The sequence below is a fragment of the Tiliqua scincoides genome, chromosome 2 (genome assembly GCF_035046505.1).
Source record: "Tiliqua scincoides isolate rTilSci1 chromosome 2, rTilSci1.hap2, whole genome shotgun sequence".
NCBI classification, from domain to species: domain Eukaryota; kingdom Metazoa; phylum Chordata; class Lepidosauria; order Squamata; family Scincidae; genus Tiliqua; species Tiliqua scincoides.
The window spans coordinates 90,263,411-90,278,089 of record NC_089822.1 but is presented as its reverse complement, the minus strand read 5'-3'; the positions used below and the strand labels follow the sequence as shown (position 1 = coordinate 90,278,089).

The following is a 14,679-nucleotide window of genomic DNA, read 5'->3' as shown; positions in this document are numbered from 1 at the left end:
TTCACCTCAAATTTCTGTTGGAAGGCACAAGTCTTGCGTTTTGCTGACAAAACTGTCTTTAATTTACGGTGAACGCTGGGGAAACTGTGCTGAGAAAAAAATTTACCTTGTGGTAACACAGAAAAAGGGAAAGATGCTTTTTTATAGAGGGGGGAAAGCCTGTGGCTGAAGCTAGTGACACATTTTTATTGCGTATGGGAGATAACAAGGATGCATCTCTCTTTGGAACAAATATCACCATTTGTGCATGTTTCAAATGCATTCGATTTGCTATGGCTGCACAGATCTGTTTGCTCTGAAGCATTTGTAAGAAACCATGTGCAGCAATTATAGCACTGCAAATACAAAAACAGACTCATCTCTTTTGCCAAGACCTGAGGACAATGAGTTTCAGATACCCTACAAACAAAGGCACCAATAAAAATGATTTACATTTGCCTATCTATAATGATGCACGCAGAAAGGCAAGGTAATGAGTTCAAACTATGTAAACCCTGAGTAAATGGGAAATTGATCATTAGGACACCCTCTAGTTAAGATTATCACTATTATAAAGCATAGCAGTAATTTCCAGGTAAATATAGGCAAGAAAATGCATATTTAGAGGAGACGTAAAGGGGCATCCAATCAATGATAACTAGAATTTTCACTAGAGGATTTGAAGGCTGTTGAATAATCAACAGTTCACAAGGATACACCATGGTCTAGGTCAGTGGCATAGCTAATGAACATGTACCCCGGTGCGGAGCTCAAAACGATACCCCGGAAGTGATATCACAACCGGAAGTGACATCATGCCTGGGCATTCTGAAAAGTGCAAATTGGGGAAAAATTTGCCTCCTCCCTCCAGCAGCTCACCACCCACTTGATCTGCCACCTCCCGCCAGCCAGTGGCATAGCTGAAGCATCTATATATTAACTGGGATCAAAGAAGATTTTGTAGCCCCCCATGACAAAATCAAATTTAATTAAGTAAATAAATAAAAAGTGTGTCCCTTATAGGTTGGAGACACTGTGCTGGGGTGATGAAGGACAGTTAATGTCCCCCTGGTAAATATAAGAGGAGCACGACTTAAAAAGCACCTCTTTACCCATTTAGCAGGGGTAACTGTATTATGATACTTGGAAATGAGAGCTGGCTCATATTAACACCTTTTTGGTCCATGCTGTATCATAATAACATCTCATTGGCTCTCATAATAATTAGTCTCTTAGGTCAGTTTTGAGTTAAATAAATCCACTTTATGTTCCTTAAGGTAGTTGTGTTTTCATTTTCTGGTTAATTGACCATAACGTTTGATCGAATACAGATATTCTAATGTGGTCTGTTTCATTCCATTCTGCATTAAATTACCTTTCCAATGATATATAACATGATGGTATTATTCATACATACCAAGATTTTAACAATGATGGTAAATAGGACTTACTTCTGGGTAAGTGTGGGTAGGATTGCAGCCTAGGATTGTTAAAACTTTTCCTGCTTGATGATGTCACTTCTGGTCATGACATCACTTCCAATGGGTCCTGACAGATTCTCATTCTAAAAAGTGGGTCCCGGTGCTAAATGTGTGAGAACCACTGCTCGGTATTATTGCAGGGACTCCTGAGGATGCTACCATTGCCCAAAGGAGAAGGTCAGTGGTGTAGCCAGCACAGGCACTATCTGGGGTGGGTGTCACCCCTCCACACTGCGTGACACCCCCCATACTCACCAGAAGTGATGTGCAGCACCTGGAATGTTTATCTAGGTGGTGTTGATGTGATGACAGAAATAGCAAATCTTGGACTATGTGATTCAGCTAGGTGGTGTTTTTTTTTCCAACAGAGAGGGAGAGAAATAGCTCAGCTCAGCCCCTTCCAGCTTTCTCAAAGACTGTAGAGGCATTTTTGACTTGTAATGAAATACCGAGTTGTTTATCTAAGAAAACCTTGAGACAGACCTGACTCCAAAAGGCTGATTTAATAACCTCACATTCTAGCTGGGCCGTCAAATTAATATTTGTTTTAGTTTTAATTATATTTCCTTGGGGGAAAGAATTCTTTTGCTGTGCTGCCCTAAGAGTGGCCTTGACGGAATCAATTTAGAGTTTGATTCTAAAAATACAGATAGGAGAGATTTCATGGTCTGACTTCCAAGAGGCTCTTAGGAGCTTTCTTTCTTTCTTTCTTCTTCACCTTTTTATATTGGCTACCATCATCCATTGTATTTGAAGTAGTAGCCACAATTCCAGGCACCACAATGAATACCAAAAAACTCATTTTAAAGCATTCACTGTCTTAACCCCCTTCACCCATATCTTTTATGACTGGGTGTTGCTGTCTCCTCAGTTTCTCACATGCCAGTTTGGGTACATGTAAAGGGTTTGAACTTCTTTCCGCCATTTTTTCAAACCAAGTAAGTGACACCAGGGCTGCTGAGAGCTGGCATTGAGGCAAGATGCCTGATTGCCCCCCTTCCTAAATTTTCCTACAAACCAGATGCTACTACACTACTACAAGTTTTTAATTGACAGTTTTGACTTAGCATGAGCAAGGTTGAAACTAAATGGAACATTGATCATAATGGAATAATTTTCTTACTTTGAGAAGTGCTACTGCATTTTGTTCTTCTACCTCTACCTCATTTGCTTTTTCTTCTAATAATAATGCACGGGCATCCAAGGACTGGCTTTCACTATTTTCCCTCATTACTATGTGATGATTCTGAGATAAATTTGCCTGGCCTATTATTATTATTATTATTATTATTATTATTATTATTATTATACATACCATAGCTACCTGTTCTTTAGCTGTACTTGGCATTAATTACTAATTTAGTAATAAATGCCAACTCCAGGTAAAAAACAGGCAGCTGTGATATGTTGGGTCCCACCCAGGGGCCTAGGATGTCATTATATTTTTATGGATAATGTGTACTGAGCCAAGCAGGGTAGCTTTTTGAATCTGACTGATAGCGGTGACTTTGTCAATGTTCAGATATTTTAAATGCAGTTCAAGTATTTTTGGGACTGCACCCAATGTATCAATCACAACTGGGATGGCCATTGCTTGTTTATGTCATAATCTTTGGATTTCAATGTTTAGATCCTGATATTTACTGATTTTTTTAATGTTCTTTTTCATCAATCCTGCTATCGCCAGGTATTGCTATGTTGATAATGGTCACTTAATTTTTTTCCTATTACTGTAATATCTGGTGTATTATGCGCCAAAACTTTATCCGTTTGTGTTCGAAAATCCCACAAGATCTTGACTTCCTCATTTTCTGTCACTTTTTCTGGTCTATGCTCCCACCATGGCTTTGTTATTGTAATTTCCACAAATAATTTATTTTTTTCCCTCTTTTCTCTTCTGTGCTCCACTTGTACTCCGTACTGTTAATTTCACCTTCAAACAACATTAAAGCACATGTAAGCTTGATCCAATGCCAACTGTTGTAGACACACACTAAATCAGAGGAATTAAATTAGAAGAGGGGATGGAGCTTACTATTGGGGCCTAGAGACTCCGTAAACTAAACTGTAACCAACTACTGGCCTAGTAGTTCTGGTCCGAAGTTGCGAGTTTCACTTATACTGTTTAAATTGTACTTATACATGTTGTGCTTTTGGAGAAGACATGGGGTGCATTTCCCAGGACCATGAGAGGGGGTTCCAGGGGGTACATTATACCTGGACCCAGGATCATAAAGGGGGCCTGGGCCTGGAAGCCAAAGGGGGGGGGGGGCTCGAAATGTTGTGGGATACAAGTGTCTCTCTCTCTCTCTCTCTCTCTCTCTCTGCGAAGGAGGGACTTCAACAAGTGGTAGGCAAGCCAATACCCTCCTTGCTTTCTTCTTCAGGTGCCTCCTGGATTCTCCCCAGAGAGCAGGCAGGCAGTGAGTCAGGGCTGAAGGACTTTGTTGCCAACAGATCTGGAGCAGGGCTGTGCTGGGGCACCCGCTCCCAGGAGCAAAGCCCAGTCAGGCACCCAGAGGGACAAGCAAAGGCAAAAATAAAGGGTGCTGCTCTCCCAACACTCACTATATGGTGGCCAGTATATGGGATGGGGGGAGTTCTGCTCCCAGTGCCCTCCTTCCTGCTCCTAGAAACCTCTAACAGGATTTCTTAGGGGAAAGACAGGGCTGGATGGGACCAGGACTGAGCACAGGAGGAGGACATTCTGTGCAGGAGAGACGGAGAAAAGCGGAGAAGGAGGGAAGAGCAATTGCAGATATTGATGTGTTACTGATGTGTAAGGGTCTGCAGGGCCTGGGACTCCATTTCCCAAGAGGCCCTGCTGTGATTTGGGACTCCAACCCTGAGAGGGGAAGGAGGCCTTGCCAGAGGGCTGGAGAAGGAGGGAATGGGAGGCCTGAACCCAGGGAAAGAGGGGAGGCCTGGGAGCAGGTGTGTGGAGGAGGCCAGCCAGGGGGGGAGTGGCAGGCTCTGGATGGGGAGGGAGGAGACAGAGCTGAGCTGGAGGCTGCACTGGGAAGCCCAGGAAGGAAGGGCTGCTGGACTCTCCTTCCCCCTGTGGAGGGAGCCTGGTGGAACTGCAGCCACAGGCCTGGTTGAGGGCCTCGTGCAGCCCCCTTGGGGGATCCTGTCCCTCTGCCCCCCAAGCCCTTGCCTCCCCTATGAAACCATCAGTTCTCCTGAGGCAGAGATCATGGTGGTTGCTGGGACTCCCAGTGTCAGTGCAGAGAGGAAAAGCTCCTCTCCCAACCCTCCTCCAGCCAAGGCAGCCTCTGCATCCAAAGACAGTCAGCTTCCAGCCATCAGGAGTAAGAGCCACGAGGCTCCCCTGCAGTCTCCTCTGCAGCCATCTCCTCACATAGTGGAAAGGGATTCAAGCATGTCCATGAAGCAGGTATAGAAGGTCAAAAACCTCATGCAGTTCTCCTTTCTCTCCTTGACAGATAATAGAGAATCAAACCAAACCCTGTGGAGGAACAAAATGGCTGCCGCTCATCCAGGCCAGGTAAGGGAGATTTGCAGGGCACAGCTTGGGCTTCTGTAACATTCCCAACTGCAACCTTTTTGCCTCAGTCTTTACCTTCACCACACTTGTTTCATTCCAGTTAACCCCCCCCCCCCAGACTATCCCCTTTCCCTGTACCCCAGAAACTTGCTTTCCTTCTCCAGGGTTCTTCTGGAAAGCCCAGATAATTTACTTCCATCCCTCCCTCCCCCACATTTCCCCCCCTTTGCTCTGCACTTCACCTCCAGAGGAGTTTCTTTCTCCTTTTTTTCTCCTTCTAGCTCCTTTCCTTAGTGCTCCATTGGTGTGCATATTGGTGATTGGAGTCCCCCTATAAGGGTGACATTGCCTACCTCTTTCTTACATGCAGGAAACACACAGATTTTCCTCACTTCTCCCCCTTGAACTGCAGTCATGACCTAGGCTGAGTTGCTAATAGGACACTTCTCCATTTTGTTTCAGAGCCTGATTTCATTTGCCGACATAGCGCTGTATTTCAGCAGTGAAGAGTGGGCTCTGCTGAGTCCATGCCAAAGGCGCCTGTATGAGTCCGTCATGATGGAGAATTATGAAAATGAGATGTTTGTAGGTAAGGAGGATCCTTTGACCCTTAATTGATAAAATGCCCCAGGTAGGAATTCTGCTCCAATGGATATTGCTGAGAGGAGTTGGTGGCCAGACTGCATAACATGGGCATGGCTGCTGCAATGCCTGATGGCCCCACACCCTCCCATTCTGGCCCACTTAGATTTGGGTCTCTTGATGAGTAGGGGTAGCTCCAACCTAGGGACATGGTGCCATAAATTACCCTTGGTTCTCCCTTGGATGTGTTTTGGAGGGCACTTTCCTCTGTGGTTGAGCTCTCTATCTGTGTACAGGACCCGCCCAAAAGAAAAACAGCATAACCCTGCATAAATAGTGAAGTGGCATTGAGAGCTCATAATAGAAGAGCATTAGGGAACAGGTGGCTCTGGGTAATTTGGAACTTCTTCATGTTGAATGTACAGGGATGAAAAGTATATTTCCTTCAGGGAGAGATTGGAGTTCAGAGTAGTGAAGGAGGAAAATATCTCAGACTTATGTCAAGGAACTGCTTTGATGTCTCTCCTTATAGGATCATGGAAATTGTAGTTTCTGGAAGTCTCTGAGTAGTATCTGCAAGAGATGGTGACTGATTCTTCAGGTCCAATATTGTTTAATGAAACCCAGGCCAGTGACATGACTTTGAAACTGGCCTGATAGCAGGAGGCCTCAGATCCTAGAGGCCAAGAGAAAAGCCACAATTTTCAGAGCAATCAACCCGCCGCCCCCCCCCCCCAAAGAAAAAAGATCAGGCCTGAAAGGTGAAAGAAGCAAATTTCAGTGACTGCACTGTGCTTCACCTGTGCTTCACCTGGAGTATTGTGTCCAGTTCTGGTCGCCGCATCTCAAAAAAGACATAGTGAAAATGGAAAAGGTGCAAAAGAGAGCGACTAAGATTATCACGGGGCTGGGGCACCTTCCGTACAAGGAAAGGCTACGGTATTTGGGCCTCTTCAGCCTAGAAAAGAGACGCCTGAGGGGGGACATGATTGAGACATACAAAATTATGCAGGGGATGGACAGAGTGGATAGGGAGATGCTCTTTATACTCTCACATAACACCAGAACCAGGGGACATCCAATTGAGTGTTGGGAGAGTTAAAACAGACAAAAGAAAATATTTCTTTACTCAGCGTGTGGTTGGTCTGTAGAACTCCTTGCCACGGGATGTGGTGATGGCATCTGGCCTGGACACCTATAAAAGGGGATTGGACAAGTTTCTGGAGGAAAAATCCATTATGGGGTACAAGCCATGATATGTATGCGCAACCTCCTGATTTTAGAAATGGGCTATGTCCGAAGGCCAGATGTAAGGGAGGGCACCAGGATGAGGTCTCTTGTTATCTGGTGTGCTCCCTGGAGCATTTGGTGGGCCGCTGTGAAATACAGGAAGCTGGACTAGATGGGCCTATGGCCTGATCCAGTGGGGCTGTTCTTATGTTCTTATGCTTACACAGCTCATTTGACCCTGTGAACAAAATCCACATCCTGGGAGTTTCCTGACCTGGAGTAAACAAAGTTGTTAGCAACATAAAAGAATGTTCTCCAACCTCAGGTGGTCTCAACAACTTCATGGCCAAATTCAATTGAGGATGAGCAACTAGCTTCCATAGGTAGCTTCTGCATTCTTGATAAGATGCTATGCAATACCAGTATCCATTTAGGACTGGAGATAAGCCATCAAGGCCCATCAAGCTACAAAAAAAAAAAAGGAAAAGATCCCTAATGGCCCAATTCTTTCCCCCTTGCCTACCAGCAGAATTAGCATTCTGGTGATGGGATGCATTATAGGGCCTTCGCCAACAGCCTTCCAATAGCATGCAGAGCTGTGCTCTTCTGGAATTCAGGCAGAGATGCTGGAGCAGTCCTGTATGCAGTGGTGGGACAGAGTGCCTGCCAGTGAAGATAGGTTGGCCGGGGAACCAAACAGAGTGGGGGCGGGAGGGTGGAATGGTGGGACGACTGCAGACGTGGTGAAGGCAGGAAGAGTGGCACCCAGCACAGACAACTTATGCTGGATGCTCTCTCCTCTGATAACCAGCATGCCCTCTTTCCTCAGACGTGTATCCCGTCTGCCCCTCCCCTTGCAGTATGCAGTGCAAGTTTCCTTGGAACAGCTGCATCAGTGCAGGGAAGGGGGTAGAGAATAGGTTTGGGCTTATAGTGTTGTAAACTCTAGAGCAATGGCTCTCAAACTTTTTGCAAGCTTTACTCCTGAAGTAAGTCATTGTGGGGGAGGGGCAAGGGCAGCAACAAGGATCGCATTGCTAAGGGGGAGCAAGGAGGTGCTTTTACGTACTGTGTGTTGGGGCAAGCAGCAGGAGATGCGGGGAGCCCCGCGCAGCCCTCTGCAGGGCTCTCTGAGTCTTGGACTCTTCAGAAATAGCAAGCAAAAGCCACCTCCTGGCTGCGTTCGCAAACTGGAAGTGGCTTGCGCTTGCTATTTCTGAAGATTCCAAGCCTTGAGGAGCCCTGTGAGGGGCTCCCCGCATCTCTTGCTGCTTGCCCCAACACACAGTTAAGTAAAAGCACCCCCCTTGCCTCCCTTAGTGATGCAATCCTGGGGATCGTGTTGCTGCCTTCCCCCTTCCCCTGCCCCTTAAAGGGACAGGGGAAGCATTACATGAACTTGTAGGTCACGACCCACCAATCTGCTCTAGAGGAAGGGTCTCCAAACCCCGGCCCAGGGGCCAGATGCGGCTCATGGCCAACCTTTATCCGGCCTGCGGCCAGCCTCTTGTCCCCTCAATGCCTCTGGCCCATTTGACCAAATATGATTGGAGCTGTGCTCTGGTTGCATCTGGAGGGTGCTAAGGGCCAGAGAGATTGAATGAATGAGCCCATTCGTTCATTTATTCACTCATCTAAGTTCCTTCTCTAATTTATTTATATAAATATTATATTTAAATTTTTTTTCTGGCCCTCTGTACCGTGCCAGATATTTGATGCGGCCCTCTGGCCAAAAAGTTTGGAGACCCCTGCTCTAGAGGGATTGCTGGATCCCCTGAATTAAACTTTGATTCCTTGCAGTGTTTCATAGGAAGCATGATCTGTGTTAGTAGGAAAGCATAGTCCTTTCTGCACTTTCAGGTAATCCCTAAAAATATGTAATAGGGGACACCACCACCCAAGGGAAGGATCACCTCACCTTCCTCAACTTTTCCTTTGCTGAAAATTCTCTTGGAGACCCAGGACTCTGCTACAGGTGGCAACTCTGGAATAGGTCTTTGGGAAATTAGACTAAGAGGGGAGTGTAGGTTTGGAAAGACCCTCCAAGCTCCCTGTCTCCGTAATTGGCTCTGCTGAGTCCACAGTGGGCTGTGCAGGGTGAACTGAGGTGCTGGACAGTAGGAAGAAGTACATTGTCTTGAAGCACAAGTGTCTGTTATCCCTGACTCAGAGAACACTCATCCTCCATTGTGGACAGCAACCTAAAAATGTTCCTCCAGAGAAAGGAAATCTCCTATGCCTTCAGGGTCAGGTAACAACCCCTTCTTTTGTCATCTGATCCTTCTTCCATATTTGTATTTACCTCTCAGTAGGCTGCTGGCCTACCAATGGGTCCCGTTGGATGTTTGCTGACTATTTTGCTGGCACAAAATATAGGAGACTTGGAGGTGGGTCTGGCCCAGGAAAGAGGGATAGATCCAGGTGTGGTCTGCTGCCTCCAAGATCCGACCCTTCCTGCTTCTAAATTGCCCGTACCCTCCCTGCTCCCCACCCTGATCCTCCCCCAAACTGCCCCTTCCACTACCTCCCCACTGGAGCCATACCAGGAGGCAGGAGCAATATGGAGGTGTCTCTTCTACTTTGCTCTCACTGGCCTTGAATGGCTCTGAAGGCAAGGGGCGGGCTGCTTAAAATGGGTGTCCAGACACCTGAAGAAGTTAGCGTTTTGATCCCCCCTCTGAATATGCCAGTGGCTGTATAACTGACTTCCCTCTCAAAGCCCATCCAATGCAACAGGGAAAAGGTATCAGATCAGGCAGCTGCAGTTCTTCACAGATGGTTGGAGGACCCAGAGGCCCAGCAAGCAGGTACCATGAGTACAACATGGGAGAAACCTGCCTCCAACCTAGACCAGGGGCTTATTAATTAAAACAATTAAAATGTTAGTTTACATTTTAATAATAATATAAATGAGAAATTAAATAAAATTATTATATTAACTAAAATAATATAATTTTATTTTATTGCTTTTTGTTCATGTATTAATCTCAATTTGTTGTCTGGAACTGGGTGGCCTCGAAGTGATGTCCTACCTACTTTTATTCTTATGGTGACAGTTTGTGGGTGAGTGCGTCACAGCCAAGGAGTGGAAGATCCCCAGACATGCATGTTTTGGGCATGTGCTGTGCACATGTCTCCAAAGCATGTGTGTGAACAGATTGGTGGAAAGTGCACTAGCAGTCATTAGTGGATTCCCATGTTTCAGCCTTTTGTATACATGTGACCAGAGAACTGGTACCAATTAGTTATCCCTGTTCCTTTTTATCCTCACAGTGCATGTGTCCTCCAGACCATGTCTGTTAACAGTAGCCTATGGGAGAAAAAGATATATAATGCTGAGTTACCCAACCCTTGCGTCTTCTGTTCTTTTCTCCTTTGTTCATCAGTTTGTCTTGTTGCTGCTGTGATCATTCATTTCACCCACTGGTACCCCATTAAGCACCCCCATTTCAACCGCTGCTGAAGGGCCAATGTGCCAAGTTAGCAGCCAAGACTGGTAACCATTGCTGCCCTTTTCCTTTCCAGTCTTTTCCCCGGTTTCTCTCACAGCACAACCAAAAGCCAGAGGTCTGGACAATTATCCTTTGTGGATCATCTCACAGTGCTCCCTTCCCCCAGATCCATCTCTCCTGTCCTGCTCCCCTCCTTGAACCCCTGCAGTCCTTTCCACCTTGTTGCATCTTGCTTTTAAACAGAAGGGGCACTGGTCTTGGCAGCCTAGCCTCGCAACTCCTGCAACAGCAGAAACGGGTTTGGAACCATGATTTTTGGTGCAGCCTCAGCATCAACACAGAAAACTGCCTTTTGCTTGCCTTCTCTTCTGTGCACCCAAAGTGAAAACACACATGCAGCGCAATCCTAAATTGGACTTAGGCTGGCAAAAGCCTAGGAGGGTCGCAAACCTGCCATAAAGTGCATTTGCACCTCCTCTAGAGCAAGCCGCACCAGCACATGGAGGTGTGGTGGCAGGGCAAACCTTGTGTCATGACCAGGTGGCAGAAGCCTTTCACAAGTCAGGCAATTAGCAGGGCAATAACCTAATCACCCTCTAATTGACTCACCAGCTTCTGCTCCCTGGTACTTTGCTCTCTCAATCTGAGGAGCCCTCCAACCATACAGCAAATCACTTTGCCCTTCTAAGCCTTGGCTTCCCAGCCAGAGTCCCCACTTGGCTTTTCAACAGGGTGCCAGGCACAGTTACTGGACATCAGGCTAGCGTAAGGCCAAATCACTGGAAACCAGTCCCATTTACCACCAGTTTCCCCCTTCCATGGTTCTAATCACACAGCTGTAAATAGATAGGATTTATTAAAGGACAGGTACTTTACTTAAGTATAAGTTTAAGAGTTTAGAAAGAGAGCATATAATACACACAAATAATTAAAATAATAAAAATGAACTCCTAACACTAAAATTTCCACTCACCAAAAGTCTTACATCTCTCAGTCCATCAGTTGGCCCTGCTGCAGTTAGGGTCTGTCCAACTTAGACCAGACTGGTCAAAGCTCAGGCCTCACGGGTCAGAGAAGAAGACAGGAGATGTTCCTAACAGGTGACTCTTATACTGGCTTGATCTCAGCAGCCAATCAGAAGTCAGAACCAGCTGAACTTTCTAGAGGCAGATGTGCACTCAAACCACTCACTCATGGTGGATCACCCCCTGCCCATCCTGAAACCTGCAGCTGGAACAAATTCCCAATCAAGGTGTCCTTGGCCAATCAAGCCACTCTGGGAACAGCTATCTCTCAGAGATGAGGGCTGGCCACTCCCACATCCTTCTGAGGAATGTGGAATGCTCTTAATTAACAACTTTCTCACAGCTGCACCTAATTAGCACGGTTTCAAACATTTAACATGGTTTCAGGCAAAGGCCTATACTTTTGCTGTTTACCAATTTTGCTTTTTCCCAGGACACCTTGCATCGGCCAAGCTTGGTGGGCAGGGGGGAGGGGGAGGAGGGGGAGGGAGAGGGAGGGAGGTGTTCCAGGGCAGAGGGAGGAAGGACCCAGGGGCAGGCAGGTGGGGGGCAGGCAGGTGGGGCTGGGACCTGGCAGTTATGTGGGATCCCAACCCCATTCCCCAAGCAGCATGAAGTGGCTTTAAGCCACTCTGCTCTCCTCGAACTTGCGCCACCTCAGGAGGTGGCACAAGTCCAAGGAGACCCATAGGGGCTGCAGTGGCTTACCTGGGAGTAAGGGGAAGCATTTCCCCTTACCTTTGGCTGAACCACTTTGCAGCCCTATCTCACCCTCACAAGCCTCCTGGCTTGCCTGTTCCAGCACAAGATAGGATTGTGCCCTTAGTACCTCTATCTCTTCTTCCTTTGTGTGCGTTTTATTCTCTTTTAAACGACTGTGTTAGGGGAGACCCGTATTTAGCACCAGGCCTCCTTCTGGGCAGATTCCCTTAACCAGCACAGCAGCTGCTCAAACAGGGCTGCTCTTTTACATAAAGGGTTCCCTTTGAGCAGCCTTTGTAGGGTTTGTCCATTTAGAGACATGCTTTGGGAGTTGAAATTATTGCACAGCTGAAAGGCTCCCTCCTTGCTTGTAACACTTGGTTCAGGCTCCTGAGAAACCTAATGCAGTCACAGTCTTTTGCCATGGCCAGAACCTCAGGAACATTTTACACTTCTTTCCTTTTTCTCCCCATCTCTTTTCCCCTTCCCACTACTCCACTTTCTTTGCCCCAAGTTCCCCCTCAGTAAGTCTCTGAATGTTCCTGCATCCTTGTCTCTCCCTTCTTTTTGGCCACCATGCTTGTACCAGTATGTTCCATTTTAAGGATTTCATCTATATCTTCCCCTCTGTAGATAGCAATCTAGCACACAAGATTGGTAAACCAGTTGCTGCCCTTTTCCTTTTCAGCTTTCTACCCCATCCTTCTCTCCCCTTCTTTTCAGCCTCTGTGTTCTGCCATTATGTTCCTTTTCTTTTCCTTTTAAGGATTTCCTAATCTCTCTCTTCTTCTCTGTAGTTGGCAACCACTTATGTCTAGGGCCTAGCCATACAAGCGTCTAAGGGCGCAATCCTATCTTGGAACAGACAAGCTAAGAACCAGTACTAGGAGCCCAACCAGCCCATGCTGCCCTGAGGGGGGCCCCTTGTTTCTGGGGAAAGAAAGCAATTCCTGTTTAGACATAAGGTGAGCTCTGTGACATAACAGACACCTGGCCATCTGGTTGAATGCAAAACTGCTGAGGAGATTAAATAGCCTTCAAGAATCTCCTGCCTGTCTGGATTCTTATCCCAGATGAGGGGGACCTTGGCAGGGTGTGGCCACACTTCACAAAACCCTGTTAGACACCACGCTTCCCCCTCACCCGGGGTCATGGACACTTCCCCAACTAGCTACAGTTTCTTCCTTTGCTCTCTTACTACATTTCTTTTCTTATTTCAACAGCATCAGTTTGGGACCAGATTGGAAGAAAGAGTGAGCAGACTCAGTCTTCACACCAAAGAGCCCACACATAGCAGAGACAGTGTGCATGCCTTGACGGTACAAAGACCTTAAGTCTTAACATCCAACAGAGAATCCACATGGGGGAGAAGTCCTATAAGTGCCAGAAGTGTGGAAAGACCTTCGGTCAGCATGATGAATTCAAGCTCCATGAGCGAACTCATGCAGGGGAGAAACCTTATAAGAGCCAAGAGTGTGGAAAGATCTTCAGTTGGAGTGGTAACCTTAAGATCCATGAGAGAACCCAAACTGGGGAGAAACCCTGTAAGTGCCAAGAGTGTGGAAAGGGCTTCAGTGTCAGCAGCAGCCTTATACTTCATCAGAGAACCCACACAGGGGAGAAACCCTATATGTGGCAGAAGTGTAGAAAGCCCTTCAGTCAGAATGGTAACCTTAAGATCCATGAGAGAACCCACACCAGGGAGAAACCCTATAAGTGCCAAGAGTGTGGTAAGAGTTTCAGTGTCCGCAGGAGCCTTATACTTCATCACAGAGTCCACACTGGGGAGAAACCCTATAAGTGCCAGGAGTGTGGAAAGACCTTTTATAAGAATGGTAATCTTAAGAGCCATGAGAGAACCCACACGGGAGAGAAACCCTATAAATGCCAGGAGTGTGGAAAGACCTTTAATAAGAATGGTAATCTTAAGAGCCATGAGAGAACCCACATAGGAGAGAAGCCCTATAAGTGCCAGGAGTGTGGAAAGAGCTTCAGTGCCAGCAGCAGCCTTATATTCCATCACAGAACACACACAGGGGAGAAACCCTATAAATGCCAGGAGTGTGGAAAGAGCTTCTGTCAGAGTGGTCATCTCATGCTCCATCATAGAATCCACACAGGAGAGAAATCCTATAAGTACCAGCAGTGTGGATAGACTTTCAATTGAAATGATGAACAAGTTCCATGAAAAAAAAAAAAAACCCACATAAGGGAGAAACCCTGTATGTTCTAGGAGTATGGAAAGAGCTTCAGTGCCAGCAGCAGCCATCACAGAACCCACACGGGAGAAAGTGAAAGGAGTGTGGAATGAGCTTCAGTTGGACTGGTAGTCTTATTAGCCAATAGAGGATCCACTCAAGAGAGCAATCTTATATGGCTTAGGAGTATTAAAATTGTTTTTTTTTGGTCAATAAGGCAACACAAGTTGAGTCAGATCAGATCATTGATGTTTGAAAAATGCCTGCTATTTCTGTAATGTTCATTTGAAATGTTGATGAAGTACTTTATTTGTTCTTTTTCAAGAATAAAGTTTTTCAAAGTTGCCCTATTATGATTTCCTAGTATATATAACTGGGCTTTGCTGAATCATTGGGAATACCGGGTGCTGTAGGCTTATATCATAGTCTTTCGAGACTGAAGGTTGCCAACCATCATGTTCAATTTGGGATCCAACACCAATCACTATGATAGAGTGAGCCCTCAATTTAACAGACCTTGAT

The 14,679-nt window shown here is 46.3% G+C and overlaps 1 pseudogene; it reads left to right on the top strand.

Moving 5' to 3' along the window:
* The first annotated feature begins 4,656 nt into the window (after nucleotides 1-4,656).
* Nucleotides 4,657-14,270, top strand: LOC136638585 (zinc finger protein ZFP2-like; annotated as a pseudogene).
* The last annotated feature ends 409 nt before the right edge of the window (nucleotides 14,271-14,679 follow it).